A 20,153-nucleotide genomic window follows, 5' to 3' on the forward strand; every position below is an offset into this window, starting at 1 on the left:
GGTCTATATGGGGGCTATACCAAAATATGGACCAATAGGCACCATTTGCGGCAGGTATTTTAAGACCACAAATAGGTGATCTTAATCAATTTCAAGCAAATCGGCTAGAAAATATAGTCTCTAGATGCCCAAGAAGTAAAACCGAGAGATCGGTCTATATGGGGGTTATACAAAAAAAAATGGACCGATACACCTCAATTTCGGCACACATTTTTGGGTCCCAAAATACCTCTAGATTTTTAATTTCAGGCAAATCGGGTAATAAATACAGTTTATAGAAGCCAAAGAATAAAAATCGGGAGATCGGTCTATATGGCGACTATACCAAAACATGGACCGATACGGACCATTTTCGACACACCTCTTTATGGTCCTAAAATACCTCTAGATTTTCAATTTGAGGAAAATCGGATAGAAAATACAGTTTCTAGCCAAAATCGGGAGATCGGTCTATATGGGTGCTATACCAAAACATGGATCGATACGGTCCATTTTCGACACACCTCTTTAAGGTCCCTAAATACATCTAAATTTCCAATTTCAGGCAAATCGAATAGTAAATACAGTTTTTAGAAGCCCAAGAAGCAAAATCGGGAGATCGGTTTATATGGGGGCTATACCAAAACATGGTCCGATTGGCACCGTTTTCTGCACACACCTTTATGGTCCTCGAGTACCTCTAGATTTTCAATTGCAGGCTAATTGGACAAAAACTACGTTTTTTATAAGAGAAATCGGTTTATATGAGGACTATATCAAAACTTGGACCTATAAAGCCCATCTTCGAACTTGACCTGCCCGCAACCAAAAAACGAATCTGTGCCAAATTTCAGGACGATAGCGCAATTATTAAAGGCTGTAGCGTGATTACAACATACAGACAGACATACATACGGGGACATGCTTATATCGTCTTAGAATTTCTCCCTGATAAAGAATATATATACTTTATATAGTCGGAAGTCGATATTTCGATGTGTTACACATGGAATGACATCACCATTCTATGGTGGTGGGTATAAAAATTAAAAACAAGTATATACGGCCGTCAGTTCGGCCAGGCCGAAGCTTATGTACCCTCCATCATGGATTGCGTAGAAACTTCATCTAAACACTGCCATCCACAATCGAATTACTTAAGTTGCGGTAACGCTTGCCGATGGCAAGGTATCTTAAAACCTCCTAACACCATCTTCTAAATTGTATGTAAGTCCATACGTGGTATATATTAAATCAAAAAAGATCGATCCAATACGTATATAATTCAGTTTGACAAAGTAGACATACAATTTTTATAGAAAGAAAATTTTGACAAAAATTTCTACAGAAATAAAATTTTAACAAAATTTTCTATAGAAATAAACTTTTGACAAAATTTTCTATAGAAATAAAATCTTGGTAGATTATTTTTGGCTCGAGTGGCAACCATGATTATGAACCGATATGGACCAATTTTTGTGTGATTGGACACATTTTTGGTATGGTTGTTAGCGACCATATACTAACACCACGTGCCTAATTTGAACCGGTTCGGATGAATTTTGCTCCTCCAAGAGGCTCCGGAGGTCAAATCTGGAGAATGTTTTATATGGGGGCTATATATAATTATAGACCGATATGGACCAATTCTGGCACGGTTGTTAAAGATCATATACTAACACCATGTTCCAAATTACAACCGAATTGGATGAAATTTGCTTCTCTTGGAGACTTCTCAAGCCAAATCTGGGGATCGGTTTATATGGGGGCTATATATAATTATGAACCGATGTGGACTAATTTTTGCATGGTTGTTAGAGACCATATACCAACATCATGTACCAAATTTCAGCCGGATCGGATGAAATTTGCTTCTCTTTGAGGCTCCGCAAGCCAAATCTGGGGATCGGTTTATATGGGGTCTATATATAATTATGGACCGATGTGGACCAATTTTTGCATGGTTGTTAGATACCATATACCAACATCATGTACCAAATTTCAGCCGGATCGGATGAAATATGCTTCTCTTAGAGACTCCACAAGCCAAATCTGGGGATCGGTTTATATGGGGGCTATACGTAAAAGTGGACCGATATGGCCCATTTTCAATACCATCCGACCTACATCGATAACAACTACTTGTGGTAAGTTTCAAGTCGATAGATTGTTTCGTTCGGAAGTTAGCGTGATTTCAGACGGACGGACGGACGGACGGACGGACGGACATGCTTAGATCGACTCAGAATTTCACCACGACCCAGAATATATATACTTTATGGGGTCTTAGAGCAATATTTCGATGTGTTACAAACGGAATGACAAAGTTAATATACCCCCATCCTATGATGGAGGGTATAAAAAGTATGGAATAAATGGCTCTAAAAAAGTATGATATTCAAACTCTTATTTTCTGAAAAAGTAAGTATTTTACAGCATTCTTTGATGGTGTTAGTATGTTACCTCTAACAATCGTTCAAAAATTGGTCCATACCGGCCGATATTTATATATAGCCCCAAATATAAACCTATACCCAAATTTGATTTCCGGATCTTCTAGGAGGTGCATATTTTAGCAGAAAAAAGTTGTAAAATTTAGCATCTGAGCAAAGATTTTTTATTATACATAAATTAATTGTTTTTTTTTTTTTGGTAACTGGCATTTTGTTCTATAACTTAAAAATGCCAATCCCTTCATTTACTTGCTCGTATATAATTAAAATAATATATATTTTTTTTAATCTAAACTAATTTCTGCATTTTATCATTATTTTCTTACGTTATGCTTGCTTTAAATGATTGTTGTGGTCGTATTCAAACCAAGTTTTTTGCTACCTAAGAAACCACTGTGAATTTGAAGGATTTATCAATGGAGAGATAGATGGATAAATGTCCAACAGTAAGAACATTGGCGAAGCCATCGATTACTCAGAGACAGAGAGACAAAAAGAGAGAAACGACAAAGTCATCACTGCCGCTTAGAAGAACAACTCGCCAGCAATGAATTACTTGGCATTGCACATAACATGAACTCCAATGCCGCACAAGATAAATGTGCTTTCATGTTGTGGCTTCGTTTTGTATCGTCTCTCCTTTGTCACTCTCCTTTGAAGGATGAGAACAAATGGATATCGATGTTCTTATCGACTATGGGAGTAATGCAATACGATGTTCAGTGGATGATGTGAATTATGAATTTTGAGAGTTGTATTTATTTTAGTGCATGAAAAATGACATGAAAATTAATATGGATATATGGATGTGGCATTTTAATACCATATCTCATATAGCAATAGAATATCTCATAGAGCAATATAATCTTATTACAAGAGTGTAATATCTCGAAATAATATTTTTCTACTAAAAAATTTAATTTTGTGATTTAATCAGAAAAGTATTTGAAAGTGAACTTTTTACAAAATGTTAACAACCATTCATAATCTCATTTTTATTTTAGATAAATTTTCATAATTCAGAGATATTACCTTCTTGAAGCCTGTGAGCGATATAAACCAAAATGTCTCCTTCGTTCATTTGATGCAGTCGCCATGTCCTTAACGCAATGGATGTGTGTTAATAAATTACGATAGTCTACTCATCTACAGCGAAGATTAGACGTTTATGTCTTTGGGATAAGTGCATTTACGTGTGGTTGCATACTTGAGTCGATGTGTATGCGGTTGATGATGACGAGTCCTTTGAGTGTAAATTTCAGATGGACAAACTCAGCATAGGTTATTAAGGTGTTAAGCACATATCCCCCACTGATTGCGTGAGGAGATATTAGATATTCTATCCAAAGTGTTCTCACATATAATTTCATGCATGTGTTGCAATGCTTGATTTAATACAGGCGCATTGTATCCTGCTGTAAGCCAGTGAAGTGGAAAATTTATTGTTGGTGGTAAATGAAAACTTTTTTGGTATATTTTGAGGGTGAAAGGAAGTCTGTAGAGTTAACGCATTATTTCTTAAAAACAATTTTCATAACAAAATGTTTTTTTCGGACCATCAAATTTTTAACACATCGAAATATTGGTCCCTAACAACGGTTGCCACAGTTGGTAGAATTATACCAAAATCTTGATTTTCCATAATATTCCTCTACAACTAAGAGGTACTTAATAATTTTTCTAACGAAATAAAATGTTGACCAAATCTTCTATAAAAATAAAACTTTGGCAATTTTTTTATAGAAATAAAATTTTGACCAAGTTTTCTATAGAAAAAAGTATAAAAATGTATACTAATAAAAGTTTGACAAAATTTTATATTGAAAAAATTGACAAAATTTTCTATAGAAATAAAATTTTAATAAAACTTTCTATACAAATAAAATAAAAACATTTATACAGAAATTAAAATTTTGACAAAATTTTCTATTGAAAAAAAAATTTGACAAAACTTTCTATAGAAATAAAATTTTGCAAAATTGTCTATAGAAATAAAATTTTGACAAAATTTTCTATAGAAATAACATTTTGACAAAATTTTCTAAAGAAACAAAATATTGACAAAATTTTCTAAAGAAATAAATTTTTTTGTTTTGTTATTGTTGGTTTTGTTCTTTAAGCATTGTTGTTGTTTTTTTTTTATTGCAGCTTAAAACCATGCATTGACTAAACTACAAGTGTAGCTTAACCAACAGAGGAAAAGAATGTTTGTCAAATTTATTTGGGCAAAGCCCTATAGACTGCAAGATGGTTGGATGAACGCACGTTTCGGAATTACCACATTCCTCATCAGCATCCTCTACTTGCAGCAAAACTATCAACCAATTATCTAAAGAAATAAAATACCAAAAAAATCTATAGAAATAAAATTTGGACACAATTTTCTATAGAAATAAAATTTTAAAAACAATTTTTATAGAAATAAAATTTTGACAAAATTTTCTATAGAAATAAAATTTTTACAACATTTTCTGTAGAAATAAACTTTTAACAAAATTTTCTATAGAAATAAAATAAAAAAATAAAGAAATAAAACTTTGACAACATTTTCTATAGAAATAAAATTTTGACAAAACTTTCTATAGAAATAAAATAAAATAAAATTTTGACAAATGTTCTATAGAAATAAAATTTGGACAAAATTTCCTATAGAAATAAAATTTTGACAAAATTTTCTATAGAAATAAAATTTTGGTAGATTTTTCTATAGAAATAACATTTTGACAATGTTTTCTAAAAATATAATATTTGGTAGATTATTTTTGGCTCGAGTGGCAACCATGATTATGAACCGATATGGACCAATTTTTGTGTGATTGGGGATCGGCTATATATAACTATAGACCGATATGGACCAATTATGGAATGGTTATAAGCGGCCTTATACTAACACCATGTTCCAAATTTCAACCGGATCGGATGAATTTAGCTCCTCCAAGAGGCTCCGGAGGACAAATCTGGGGATCGATTTATATGGGGGCTATATATAATTATGGACCGATATGGATCAATTCTTGCATGATTGTTAGAGACCATATACTAACACCACGTACCAAATTTCAACCGGATCGGATGAATTTTGCTCCTCTAAGAGACTCCGGAGGTCAAATCTGGGGATCGGCATATATGGGGGCTATATATAATTATGGACCAAAACCACTTTTGGCATGGTTGTTAGATACAATATACTAACCACGTAGCCGGATCGGATGAAATTTGCTTCTCTTAGAGCAATCGCAAGCCAAATTTGGGGGTCCGTTTATATGGGGGCTATACGTAAAAGTGGACCGATATGGCCCATTTGCAATACCATCCGACCTACGTCAATAACAACTACTTCTGCCAAGTTTCAAGTCGATAGCTTGTTTCGTTCGAAAGTTAGCGTGATTTCAACAGACGGACGGACATGCTCAGATCGACTCAGAATTTCACCACGACCCAGAATATATATATTTTATGGGGTCTTAGATCAATATTTCGATGTGTTTCAAACGGAATGACAAAGTTAATATACCCCCCCCATCCTATGGCGGAGGGTATAAAAATTATACAGAATTAAATTTTGCCAAATGCTCTATAGAAAAAAATTTTGACAAAATTTTCTATAGAAATAAAGTTTTGACAAAATTTTCTATAGAAATAAAATTTTGAAACAATTTCCTAAAGAAATAAAATGTTTACAAAAAAAAATTCTATAGAAATAAAAAATTTGGACATAATTTTATATAGAAATACAATTTTTACAAAATTTCTATAGATTAAAATTTTGACAATATTTCTATAGAAATAAAATTTTGACAAAAAAAAATATGGACAAAATTTTCTATATACATACAATTTTGCAAAATTTTCTAAAGAAATAAAATGTTGGCAAAATTTTCTATAGAAATAAAATTTTGACAAAATTTTCTATAGAAATAAAATAAAAACAAATTATACAGAAATAAAATTTTGCCACATGTTCTATAGAAATAAAATTTTGACAAAATTTTCTATAGAAATAAAATTTTCTATAAAAATAAAATTTTGACAAAATTTTCTATTGAAACTAAATTTTGACAAAATTTTCTATAAAAATAAAATTTTGACAAAATTTTCTACTAAAATAAAATTTTGACAAAATTTTCTATAGAAATAAAATTTTTACAAAAAAAATATCTATAGAAATAAGATTTTGACATAATTTTCTATAGAAATAAAATTTTTACGAAAAAAAATTTATAAAAATAAAATTTTTAAAAAATTTTCTATAGAAATAAAATTTGGACATAATAAAAACAATTATACAGAAATAAAATTTTGCCAAATGTTCTATAGAAATAAAATTTTGACAAAATTTTGTATAGAAATAAAATTTTGCAAAATTTTGTATAGAAATACAAATTTGACAAAATTTTCTAAAGAAATAAAATTTTGACAAAATTTTCTAAAGAAATAAAATTTTGAAAATAATTTTTTATAGTAATAAAATTTTGACAACATTTTCTAAAAAAATATATTTTAAGAAAATTTTCTATAGAAGCAAGATGTTGACAAAATTTTCTATAGAAATAAAATTTCGACAATAGAAATAGAAATCAAATTTTTACAAAATTTTCCATAGAAATAACATTTTGACAAAATTTTCCATAGAAATAAAATTTTGAAAACAATTGTTATAGTAATAAAATATAAAAAAAAAATTCCACAGTATTTCTATGACAAAAAAAAAATCTATTGAATTTTCTAAAGTTTTGACATAAATTTCTATTGAAATAAAATTTTGGGATTTTTTCTTTTGCTAGTTTTTGGTAAAATTTGCTCTTAATTTTGGCAGATTATTTTTGGCTCAATTGGCAAACGTGTCCCCGACCCCATAGAGTACACATATTCTGAGTCGATATAGCGATGTCCGTCCATCTGTTGAAATCACGCTTCCGAGCGAAACTAGCTATAAACCGACGTTTTTACTACTGCTGTCCTTCAGTTTTCGATCAAATCTGGCCTTAAGTTTTCGGATCATTTCTGGTATTGTTAGCGTCAATAGTGCGAGAAACAAAAGAGTTATTTACACGTAAATGCTGTAAGTCTCTAAAAATAGCCACTTGTGGTTATCCAGTCAAATATCAAGCAATAACACTTGAATTCCATGACGAATAACTTTGAATGCAAAATATCACAATGCTATTGTAAGCTTGGCAACAACAAAATGAACTGTCACTCGAATAAATCTGTCAGCTGTTATACATATCAATCGCACTGTACACAAATAGGATGACATTATTAGGCAATGGTGAAGCCTCTAGAAATCCCTTCTAGTTGATTTCTAATGTTTCACCTCATTTTTTGCATTGTTATCAATATCAATGAATTATAGATAAACACATCGACTATAATAAATGAATTAATTGAATGTGGAACAAAAAACTGCACATCAAAATAGTAGGTCAATAATGCTCTTTACTTCATAATATATAATTTTTAATTGAGTTGTTTTTCAATACTTATCTATCTGTATTTCACCACCACTGCACTATCACCATTTCAAAAATAGAAGAAAAAAAAACGCAAAATGAACAATGTATGATAATTATCTCGTAATTGCTATAAAATCAATAAAAATCCAATTTTACAATTACTTTTGTGTGATTGCAAACGATGTATTTTCTGTAAATTAAAGGGCTATGCATGCAATCGAACATGGCCACAAATGGATGAACATGAAAACATGAAATTCTCTCTCTCTATTATTCTTTAAATGTGTTGCCAATAGAAATTTGCCAATTTGCCAAGGAAATCAAGATAACATTTAAAGAGCATACAAAATAGGAAAAACCAAAAAAAAGGATAACTTACTATAAGGGTCCTTAAAGATATGGATTATTTGTGACGTTCATTCTGATATTCGAATTTTAGACTTTATCGGAAATTTGTTAAAGTCGACTTTCTGATATTTATTACAAAGGACATGTGAACTAACTGGATATCGCTAAAATATACGACCTATGACTTGTGCAATTATAGAAAAATCGAGTTGTAATAAAGCGACTTTCGACTTTTTAAGGAGTTTTTCACATAAAGAGCTACATCCCATTCCAATTTTGTTAACATTTAAAAAATCAAAAAGTCGACTCTTGCACATTCCACTTCCTTATTCCCATAGTTCGTTAACATTATAAAAAAAATCGAAAGTCGATTAATCGATTTTGAAGATCATAAAATATCAATTTTGATTTATCACTAAGCCGAAATTGATTCTACCAAGTATGGTAGATGATACCTTTCGGAACTCTGAACATGTATACAGATGGATCTACAAAACAAAAAGGAACTCGAGAGGGGAATAGGTTACATAGCGTTTGGCTCAAATTTCTGCAATCACAAAAGCTGCTGAGCCGTAGCTTTTGATGAGGCCGTTATTCAGAAGCGATACCAGTTTCTTTATCAACAGTCCAGCAGATCTAAAGACCTCGGGCAATGCAGACATAAGGTCTAAGGTAGTCAGCCGCTGTCGTAGAGAGCTTAGGATTCTCACTCAGTACCTGGCCACTGTGGAGTAATGTCATAAGCAGATGTGCTAGCTAAGGCGGGCGCTCGTGGAACGAATAATGTACTTGCGGACGTTTTTACTCTGCTGCCTTTATAACTTTACAGAATGTCATGTGAATAATGATTATTACGGCAACGTCGTTGAGTCTCTTCGGAAGGTTGCAATCAAAACAAATTGATATGGGACAAACAGAAACTTACGAAATGAAGCCTTTATTTGGCATTATAACCAAGGTTGCCAATGTAGCCAAATATAATCTACCAAACTTGGGAGAACATTTTACCAAACAACTACCAAACATTTATCAAAATTTTATTTCTATAGACAAATTTATCAAAATTTTATTTCTTTAGACAAATTTGCCCAAATTTTATTTCTATAGAAGATTTTGTCAAAATTTTATTTCTATAGAAAATTTTTTTAATATTTTATTTCTATAGAAAATTTTGTCAAAATTTTATTTCCATAGAAAATTTTGTCAAAAATTTAATTCTATAGAAAATTTTGTCAAAATTTTATTTCTATAGAACATTTTGTCAAAATTTTATTTCTATAGAAAATTTTCTCAAAATTTTATTTCAAAAGAAAATTTTGTAAAAATTTTATTTCTATAGAAAATATGGTCAAAATTTTATTTCCATAGAAAATTTTGTCAAAATTTTAATTCTATAGAAAATTTTGTCAAAATTTTATTTCTATAGAAAATTTTGTCAAAATTTTATTTCTATAGAAAATTTTGTCAAAATATTATATCTATAAAAGATTTTGTCCAAATTTTATTTCTATAGAAAATTGCGTCTATATTTTATTTTTATAGAAAATTTTATCAAAATTTTATATCTATAGAAAATTTTCTCAAAATTTTAATTGTAAAGAACATTTTGTCAAAATTTTATTTCTATAGAAAATATGGTCAAAATTTTATTTCCATGGAAAATTTTGTCAAAATTTCAATTCTATAAAAAATTTTGTCAAAATTTTATATCTATAGAAGATTTTATCAAAATTTTATTTCTATAGAAAATTTTGTCAAAATTTTATTTCTATAGAAAATTTTGTCAAAATTTTATTTCTATAGAATATTTTGTCAAAATTTTATTTCTATAGAAAATTTTCTCAAAATTTTATTTCTATAGAAAATTTTCTCAAAATTTTATATCCATAGAAAATTTTCTCAAAATTTTAATTCTATAGAAAATTTTGTCAAAATTTTAATTCTATAGAAAATTTTGTCAAAATTTTAATTCTACAGAAAATTTTGTCAAAATTTTATTTCTATAGAAAATATGGCCAAAATTTCATTTCCATAGAAAATTTTGTCAAAATTTTATTTCTATAGAAGATTTTGTCAAAATTTTATTTCTATACAAAATGTTTTCAAATTTTAATTTCTATAGAAAATTTCGTCTAAATTTTATTTCTATAGAAAATTTTGTCCAAATTTTATTTCTATAGAAGATTTTGTCAAAATATTATATCTATAGAAGATTTTGTCAAAATTTTATTTCTATAGAAAAAAACTTTATTAAAAATAAAATTTTGACAAAATATCCTATAGAAATGGTTAAGCTACACTTGTAGTTTAGTCAATGCATGGCTTTAAGCTGAGATCAAAAACAACAATAACGATTGAAGAGAAGCCAACAATAACAATCAAAACGAATGAAGATAGAGGAAGCACGCTCAAAAACAAACCCAGCCAAATACATTCAAATCGATGATTTGAGTTTGGCAAAGGAAAAGAGATATGCTGGCAAATTTGTTTAGGCAGTAGCCGACTATCAAACCCTTTTTCGGGAGGTTCAAGTGTAGTTCACTTTGGGTTGAGTGAATTACCCGAATTTATTCTGATAATTGGTTGATAGTTTTGCTGCAAGTAGAGGATGCTGATGAGGAATGTGGTAATTCCGAAACAGCTGTACATCCAACCATCTTGCAGTCTATAGGGCTTTGCCCAAATAAATTTGACAAGCATACTTTTCCTCTGTTGGTTAGCTACACTTGTAGTTTAGTCAATGCATGGCTTTAAGCTGAGATCAAAAACAACAATAACGATTGAAGGGAAGCCAACAATAACAAACAAAACGAAAATTTTATTTCTATAGAAAACTTTCTCAAAATTGTATTTCTATAGAAAATTTTGTCAAAATTTTAATTATATAGAAAATTTTATCAAAATTTTATTTCTATAGAAATTTTTTTTAATTTGTATTTCTATAGAAAATTGCGTGTAAGTTTTATTTCTATAGAAAACTTTGTCTAAATGTTATTTCTATAAATCGTTTTGTCAAAATTTAATTTCTATAGAAAATTTTGTTAAACTTTAATTTAGAAATTTTAAAAATGTTTGTTCTTATTGAAAATTTTGTCCGATTTTTATTTCTTTAGTAAATTTTGTCAAAATGTTGTTTCTATAGAAAATTTAGTCTAAATTTTATTTCTATAGAACGTTTTGTCAAAATCTAATTTCTATAGAAAATTTTGTTAACCTTTAATTTGTATAGAAAATTGAAGTACCTACCTCTGTACCAAATCTACCAAAACATCAATTCTACCAATCTACCAAACAGTAAAAAAATCTACCATTTTTAGTAGAATTTTACCAACTGTGGCAACTGTGATTATAACTGGACATAACACACTGGTGTCTGGACCTGGAAGTTACGGAAGACTCGTACCACTTCCTGTGCCAGTGTTCAGCATTATCCGTTGGAAGAAACAAAATACTGGGCTCCTTTTTCTTTCAGGTTTTCACCGATATGCGGGAGTGTAACTTAAGGAACGCGCTAGCCTTCATAGGGGCCTCTGGTTGGACGTTTTAAGCAACTTTAAGGAAGGCGTATATATGGAATTTCTTGAGCGAATTTGAAGTGGACCTCACCTATAGAAGAAAATCACCTCGAAACATCTATCTGTAATTAATGAATTTTTGTAGGATATATTTGACTCCAACGAGCCTAAAGCTCTTTTTTCCTCCTTTTCAAATATTGGGAAATATTTCCCAAAGTCCTCTTTAATTTAAATTATTACAAAAATCTCTTAAAATCATATGACTTATTTAAGAATAACTTCTCAAAACTTATAAGAAAAGACAAACTTCTACAACATTTATTTACACCAAAAGAAATCCATACCAATATGAGAAGAAGAAGACATCTGCAAACTAATAAGGATCAGTGGGGGGTGGTGGCATTTCAATGATGCCTAATTAAAAAACTGCCTACAACATCACACCACAGGACCAATAATAACAAGAATATATCACAACCATTGAGCCACCTTGTTGCATGTTCTGTAGGCGAGAGAAAAACTTTATACTTGTAAATGTTCCGCATAGTCAGCCTCCAATATGACCTTTATTCAGAGGTGAGAAAACAAAAACAAAAAAACAACTTCCACAGCCGCATAGTATCGAACTACCAAAAATAGCCACAATGAAGAAAAAATAACAACAAGAATGAATGAAATAAGGTCACATTGTTGCAGCCTTCTTCTTCTTCTTCGAGTGTTATTTATTATTGAATAGCAAAGTGGGAGGTGGAGGTGAAAATTATGGGTTCTATGGCTCCTCTATTGTATTGTCATTCATGATCTAATACAACGACAAAAGACAAAATAATTGGTCAAAATAACAAAAGACCGCATACTACCAAAAGAAAAAACAAAAACAAACGGGAGTATTCTAGATTTTGGTTGACTGCTTTTATTGGCAATGGTTATGGTTGGGAAATTTGTTCTTCTTCTAAGTGGTGGATTTCCTTTTAGGAAATTTCTCTGGAAATCCTTAATAAGGCCATAAACTTTTTTCTCTTTGATGATTTGTGGTAGAATCCGCTCAATACTGAGGTGAAAAGCAGAGGAAAATCCAATCAGACCCCAAATTTAATGAATCTTTTTTTTTGTGATTTACAGACTGTCAGTTTAACAGGCATATGTTTTACAGACGCTATTAATGTCTGTTGTCTGGCCTTTAGTTGGAATGTAACAAGGAGAGCAAAATTAAAAGAACAATGCTCTCTGTTGATTTAGTCAGGGGCACGCGCCAACATTACATACAGGATACTCTTTCCTTCTGCTCTCGCAATGATTGTAAACAGAATTGTGAATGAATTCCCCAAATCTCACAAGGGAAAGATAACACCAGAAGATATGTGAATGTAATTCACACACACACACACCCACATACAATCGCATGCAGTCATATATCGGGAGTCTTGGTACAAACGAAAATCTACTACGATAACAGACGACTACAATCGAGTGTTGACAAAATACAGATGTGTAGTAGTTGTTGTTGTTGCTGTTTATAGTATCTCAATATATGTTTTTTGTTCGGACTATTTTGCTAGCAGAGAGTGAGTGAGAGAGAGAAGTGAAGAGAGGAAGAGAACCTAAATACAAGGTCTTTGCCGTTTTATGAGTAAGCAAGGATATGTTGCGTTTTTAGATACCATAGATGTTCGGCAAATATTTTGCGTTTCTGTTTTTGGATACGGGGGGGTGATAGCAACGGTTGTGTGGTGGAATTCTTGGACTACAACACTGCCCACTGGTGCCTGGTACGTATGAGTACTACGTGTGCATGTTGTTGTTGGTGTTCCTATGTTGCAGCATTAAACATTTGTTTTGATTTTGCCTCTTTTCTGTTGATTTGTATTTAGCGCCAGGGCACTCTTGTTGATGATGACAAATCTGCAGACATTTAATACTCGTGACTCTGCTGCTGCTGCTGCTCTTGCTGCGTGCCTCTGTTACAGATCTATTCTGAACTGAAATTCCGACGCTGTCGCCTGCCAGGCATAAACAAGGGGCGGTGAGCATACACAAAATTAATGCTTGGGAGAATGCTCATCACCATAGTGGAGCACATACTACACCACACATTCTTGTACACACAAGCAGCAAAGCAAAAGCAAACAGGCTATCATCAGCCAGCTATCCAGCCACTCTAGACAAAGCAAGTTTTAGTACGTGTTCCTCCGTGTCTGAAAACAGTTCGAATTCCTTGACAGAGCGCGTGAATTTCCGCCGTTCCGTTTTCAATCAGGCAGGCAGTCACAAACACATAACAAGCAAAAAAAAAAAAAAAACAATACCAACAACAACAACATATCACCAAACAACATCCTCTACTATAACTACTATTGGAACAAACACAGGCTACAACAATAACAAGAAATTACAAAACAGAGAGCCAAGGCAGACAGACAGACAGACACTTTAGTAAAAATCAAACGAACGGACATCCAAACCCCAAACAATACGAATACACTAACACACATATACCCTACAATACCCAATGACACACACCAACAGGCTCGCTCCTCACCACAATAAAAAAAATTGCATACATCTCTACATACATATAAAACGTATATTAACATACATACATATATTAAATGAAAAGCAAAGGAATAATTAATTCTATAATGAAAAATTACGATACATATCCTTAATGGTGTGAAAACTAAAAGGAAATTAAAAAAAAAATCACGACAGCAAAAGAAAACAAAACAAAATATTAAAAAAATAATAAAAATAAATGTGAAACTCAAGTTAAAATAAAAACAACGAACAGAAAAATTCTATCATATCATAAAGAAAAAATAATACAAATTAAATTTGGAATTTTTGCCAAAAGTGTTTAATTGAAACCCAAAATCATAGATCTGTGTAAACGGTTTTTAAAAGTTTTTCTTAAGTTTCTTGGCATTTCAACACGTTTTGCCAGTTGAATAATTAAGTGAAATACACACGCACTCACCAATACTCACCTCTCCTCGTAGCAGAGGTAGGCTCTCAGGCCCCCTCTAAATGTATTGGCCATCGTAATGGGTCTTTGTTAACGTCTTAGCCTCAAAAAAAGGACTCGGTAAACAAAACCGCATAGCCAAAGCTGAATCTGTTATGTCCTTGTGTCTGTTGAAGAGGCTTTTGTTTTTATTTGTTTTCGGTTTTTGTTTATGGTGAGGAGCAAAATAAAAAAAACAACACTAACACACACAGAGTGAAAAACTGTAGTGGTGAATATAGAAGGGAAAATGTGAGTAGCCTCAAACTTCAGTAAACTTAAAGAAATAAGGAAAAAAAAGGTCATTTTCAAAACGAAATTAAATACATATCTTATTTCACAAATAAAAAAAAAATATAAAACAATTAAGTGTAAAAAAGTCAATTAACAACAAAAACCAACAAACACTTTATCTAATTGTGTCTCTTTCGGTTGACCTCCTACAGTGGCTCCAAAAATCTAAAAAAAAAATTGCCATAGGCTTTTTGTCATAACAAAACATATCATTAATGAGAAATATTTTGTAAAACAGCTTAAAGCAAAACCAAACATCACCATCATCACCCAGTGATGTAGTAAACAAATAGCCCCTACCCCCATTGATGAAAGAAAAGAAAAACGAGTTAAAGTCAAAAACAAGTTCTCTATCAACCATCCTAGTACCAGCCAAGTGATACAAGTGTATATTTGATAATTCTCTGCTGCATAAGCTTCTTGTTTTAGAAAACCAAAAACAAACAAACATTAACTCCATCTTTCAGTGATGCAAGTTGCATGAAAAACCCCCCCCATATCTACAACATAAAGTGAGCTTCCTTTGGAACCGGTTAGTCAGCCACCACAAAACATCATTGTAGTCATTCTTGTCGTTGTCGTCAATTCAAACCCATAAATCTGTGGTGAATCAAGTTTTAAATGGGATTACATCTCCCCGTGTATGTGTGCCAGTGTCTGTGAAGTGAGATTCCAACAACAAAAAAGTGTTCATTGAGTTCTTTAGCAAATGCACCTGTTTGTGGCAACTGCTCCAGCATCCACAGCAGCAGCAGCAACATCTTAAATCTTTTTTGCTAAACTACTACCTGATGCCAACAATCTTTATTGTTGTTAACTTGATTGGGTGCAACATTTATGCAAAGTTTAATGGCCTAAAGGAAAGACAGGCAGAGTCCACTCCACATGCATCATCCTCATTCATGGACTTGGTTTTCTGAAAGAAAAAAAAAACAACTACAACAATAACATCAGCTCCATTGCCACAAAAGACCTCGATTGGATACCTAAGAGTTGTTCTAGCAAAACAACAACGAATTTAACACCCATCCTCTTGGAAAAACCTGTCTTATCTCTACTACCAGTCAATTGTTTTTAGTCCCAGACTCTTTGCTACGAGAAAAAAATTTAAAAAAAAAACTAAAGCAGAAGATTGCAAAGGAAACGTCAAACAGCGTCTAATTAAAAATTGGATTTTTTGTTCTACTTCAAAAATTTATGGTAAGTTTAGCTAAACTTTTTTTTTACTTTCCGGGAATCATTTATTTTGTGTGTGTTTTTTTATGCTTTGTACAGTCATTTAATATCTTAAGAAAATTAAGTTCATTTCACCTTTAAGGCAAATTTACACAAAAAAAAGCTCGAATAATAAAGCTCGAATAATAATTGTATAATTGTATAATTACACAAAAAAAAACTTTAAACTCATCAATGCTGTAAGGTTATTTGATTTTCTTAGTTAAGCATCTGCTTGATGTTTAACCGGTATTTGTCTCCATTACTTAATGAATGAAATGTTTCAAAGATTCTGAAGAAATTATTTTGTAATTTTGTTGGCTTTATAGACAACAAAGAATGAACCAAGATCATAAAGTTAATGCTTGTGAAAATAAACCATAAAATTAATTTCAAATGCTAAAACATTTGTTGCATTTGAAATGCTAACGGGTAATTTTATAGTTTAGTTTGGCGGTATAAAAATGGGACCCAGGAAAATGAGCCCCCCAAATGAAACATGGCCACAAATATGGGGCTACGCTTCATAATGAATATTAGCCCCATACAAATTGGCCCCAACATAATGTAACTGAAGCATAAATATCGACTCCAAATGAGGTCTCATTTTCATTTGTGAATTAAAGGACCGTGTGTAATTTATGTTACTGCATAGAAAATAATATTATAATTTTTGAGCTAACAATAAATTGTTGTTACAGAAAATTTTTAAGTTCAACAAAATTTTTGTTGATATAACAAAATTGGTTGCTAAAGTGACTAAAATCGTAATTGTATTTACAAATTACATTGTTAGCTCAAATTTAAACATAATTTTAATTGTATTGACAATCAAATTAATTGATATTTTTTTGTGTGTGAGTACGAATGTTTTGGGAATCGCGTTAACCCACATTGGGCTCTGTCCATAGAAGAACCCTGGCAACGCAAAAATAACACTGATACAATACAATGTTGTTCGGAACAAAAGTGTTTATACACAGAAAAAAAATTCACGAAATTTTTTCCAATTAAAGTCTTAATTGAGTTTTAAAAAATATTCAACTAAAATTTTATTTGATTCAAAAAATGTTTCATTGAAACAAAAATCAAACACAAATATTAATAGCATCAATTAATTTTTTAATTGGACCAATTAAATTTTTAATTGGCTTTCAATTTTTTTTCTGTGATTGGAGGCATTTCAATTAAAAACTTAATTGGAGCAATTGAATCAAAAACAAAAGTTTTGTGGGCACTGATAAACGAACTATGTCATTTGAAATGCGCCAACCATACAAATCAACGAAAAAATATTTTCATAAGTATTATGACCGTACATTTAATTAAAATTTTATTATTATAGTTGTTCAAACTGGGCTTTTTGGTCAGTTGGTTTTTGTATGAATTAAATAAAACTAATTTATTTCATATTTTATTCAGCGTTTCGTTGGTTCTTCCCACCTTCATCAGGAGTGTTGTATTGCAAAGCCTAGAGACAAAATTGCTCATTTTTTACATTCTTCTATGATGTGTATAATAAGCTCTACTTACAAATAGTTTTACGTTCTCTTATTAATTAATATAAAACTGGACATTACGACATATATTTTCATAATAATTAATAATAATAAGCAAAATTATTGCAGCGAAACCCCTTATACTAATATCACAGAACTGAACACTTTAAAATATTGCAACTGAATAATGTAGCTTTGTGTTGTCTTTATCTTCCTTTGTGTTAATGGATGTTTTTATTCACTGATTTAACGAAACATTTTCAAAACGATTTTGATTTGAATCAATGAAAAAAATTGGTAGTTTAATTTTAACCCTTTGACTACCGATATCCACTCTATTTCTATTTCAAAAATACCACCAACTTCTATTTCCCCACTTAGCTTCGATTTATTTCTCAATATTTTTTTTAAAGTAGAGACTTTAATCTAAATAAGCTAAAAATATTTTCAAGATTAGTGAGTACTAATAACAAACGAAAAATACAAAACCCATTTTTTAATGTACCTTCTTAGTAATTTGACATTCATATAAAAACTATAGCTGATATAATTTCAGATTCTTTTTTTGTATTTTTCGACTAAAAAGGCGTTTATTTTCGTAAGACTATTTGGTCACAATTCAGGAATCAAATTTTCAGAATAAACTCATATAGATCTTGAATTAATTGAATGAGGTCCTCAAAATTAAAATATTTTTTCAAGTAAAAAAAGAGTAAAAACTAAAGCGAAAAAACCCTGCAAAAAATACTTCAACAGCAAGAGTTTAGGTGCGCTTTTTGGTATACAATGAAGTAGGTATTGCCTCCACTCTGCATGAATCGGTGGCAAGAACGTAAACGAGCAATCAAACTAGTTTATTCGTTTAGGTTATTGCAACCAATTAATGCGGTATAGATGCATGAAAGGTAGTGCTGTTTTCCTCATACCAACAATCCTATAAAATAGGAAACTCAAGATTATATATCACATCTGAGCAATATTTCTAATAAAATGAGCAATTATATCAGCGCTATGTAGAAGCTGCTCTAAATCGGGACATCGCCCATAAAAATCAGCGCTGATTTGGTTGTTTTGTAAGCAGTTGGTATCGCCCAAAAAAGGAAATAGTGTTCATTTTCATCTGAACTATTGGGGTTTATTTTCATAAGGCAAACGGGCCCAAAAAATAAGGAAAATGAAGTTACTCCATAAATAAAAAAAACATAAAAAGGTGTTGTTTTATTCCATATAATTGTTTAGGGTCCTACTCACGGTTACCATTCGAGCCAAACATAATCTACCAAAATTTGGGGAAACCTACCAAACAAAAAAAAATTATTTTGCAAAATTTTATTTCTATAGAAAATGTTGTCCACATTTTATTTCTATAGAATTTTGTCAAAATTTTATTTCAAAAGAAAATTTTATCAAATTTTCTTTTCTAAAGAAAATTTTGTCCAAATTTTATTTCTATAGAAAATTTAGTCTAAATTTTATTTCTATAGAAAATTTGGTCTAAATTTAATTTCTTTAGAAAATATTGTCTAAATTTTATTTCTTTGGAAAATATTGTCTAAATTGTATTTCTTTAGAAAATTTTGTCAAAATTTTTATTCCTAAAGGAAATACGTGAAGTACCTCTTAGTTTGAGAGGAATATTTTGCAAAATCTACCAAAACATCAAGAATTCTACCAAACAGTAAAAAATCTACAAGTTTTGGCAGAACTCTAAAAAATTTATTTTGCAAAATTTTATTTCTACAGAAAATTTTGTTCAAATTTTATTTCTATAGAATTTTGTACAAATTTTATTTCTGTAGAAAATTTTGTCTAAATTTAATTTCTTTGGAAAATATTGTCTAAATTTTATTTCTGTAGAAAATTTTGTCAAAATGTTTATTCCTAAAGGAAATACGTGTAGTACCTCCTAGATGGAGAGGAATATTTTGCAAAATCTTACAAAACATCAAGAATTCTACCAATCTACCAAACAGTAGAAAATCTACAAGTTTTGGTAGAATTCTACCAACTGTGGCAAGCGGTGGTCCTACTTCATATAGGTTTTGGGGCTAGTTTTCATAGGGTCCATACTCATAGCTCCGGAAAATTTATAAAAATTTTTCATGTGACAATATTTTTGCACAAAAACCATGATCCTAGTTTTTGAATAAAATATTGAAATATAATTTTTACAGTACACAGAGAATTAATGGAAAAAGTGTCATATTTTGTCAAAAAAGGTGGCATGAAAATTCTAAAATTATTGCATTTAAATGTAATGTAGTTTTGTGTCACCTGTTGGGCATATTGTAGCTCTTTTTAATAAACATATTTTAACGTACACTAAAAAAAGCGTACACAGAAAAAAAAACAATATTTGTTGTCTTCAATCACGAAATTAATTGATCCAATTA

General features: G+C 30.7%; 2 protein-coding genes across 2 annotated transcripts in view; both read left to right on the forward strand.

The window, feature by feature from the left end:
* Positions 1-20,153, forward strand: part of ric8a (ric8 guanine nucleotide exchange factor A) — a 469,139-nt gene that overhangs the window by 60,662 nt on the left and 388,324 nt on the right. The window lies entirely within an intron of this gene.
* Positions 13,945-20,153, forward strand: part of kirre (kin of irre) — a 139,343-nt gene continuing 133,134 nt past the window's right edge. The window contains exon 1 of the mRNA XM_075298167.1: positions 13,945-16,246. The gene's annotated coding sequence lies outside the window, so the exon portion shown is untranslated. The remainder of the gene's footprint in view (positions 16,247-20,153) is intronic.

The sequence above is a fragment of the Haematobia irritans genome, chromosome 3, assembly GCF_050003625.1.
Source record: "Haematobia irritans isolate KBUSLIRL chromosome 3, ASM5000362v1, whole genome shotgun sequence".
NCBI classification, from domain to species: domain Eukaryota; kingdom Metazoa; phylum Arthropoda; class Insecta; order Diptera; family Muscidae; genus Haematobia; species Haematobia irritans.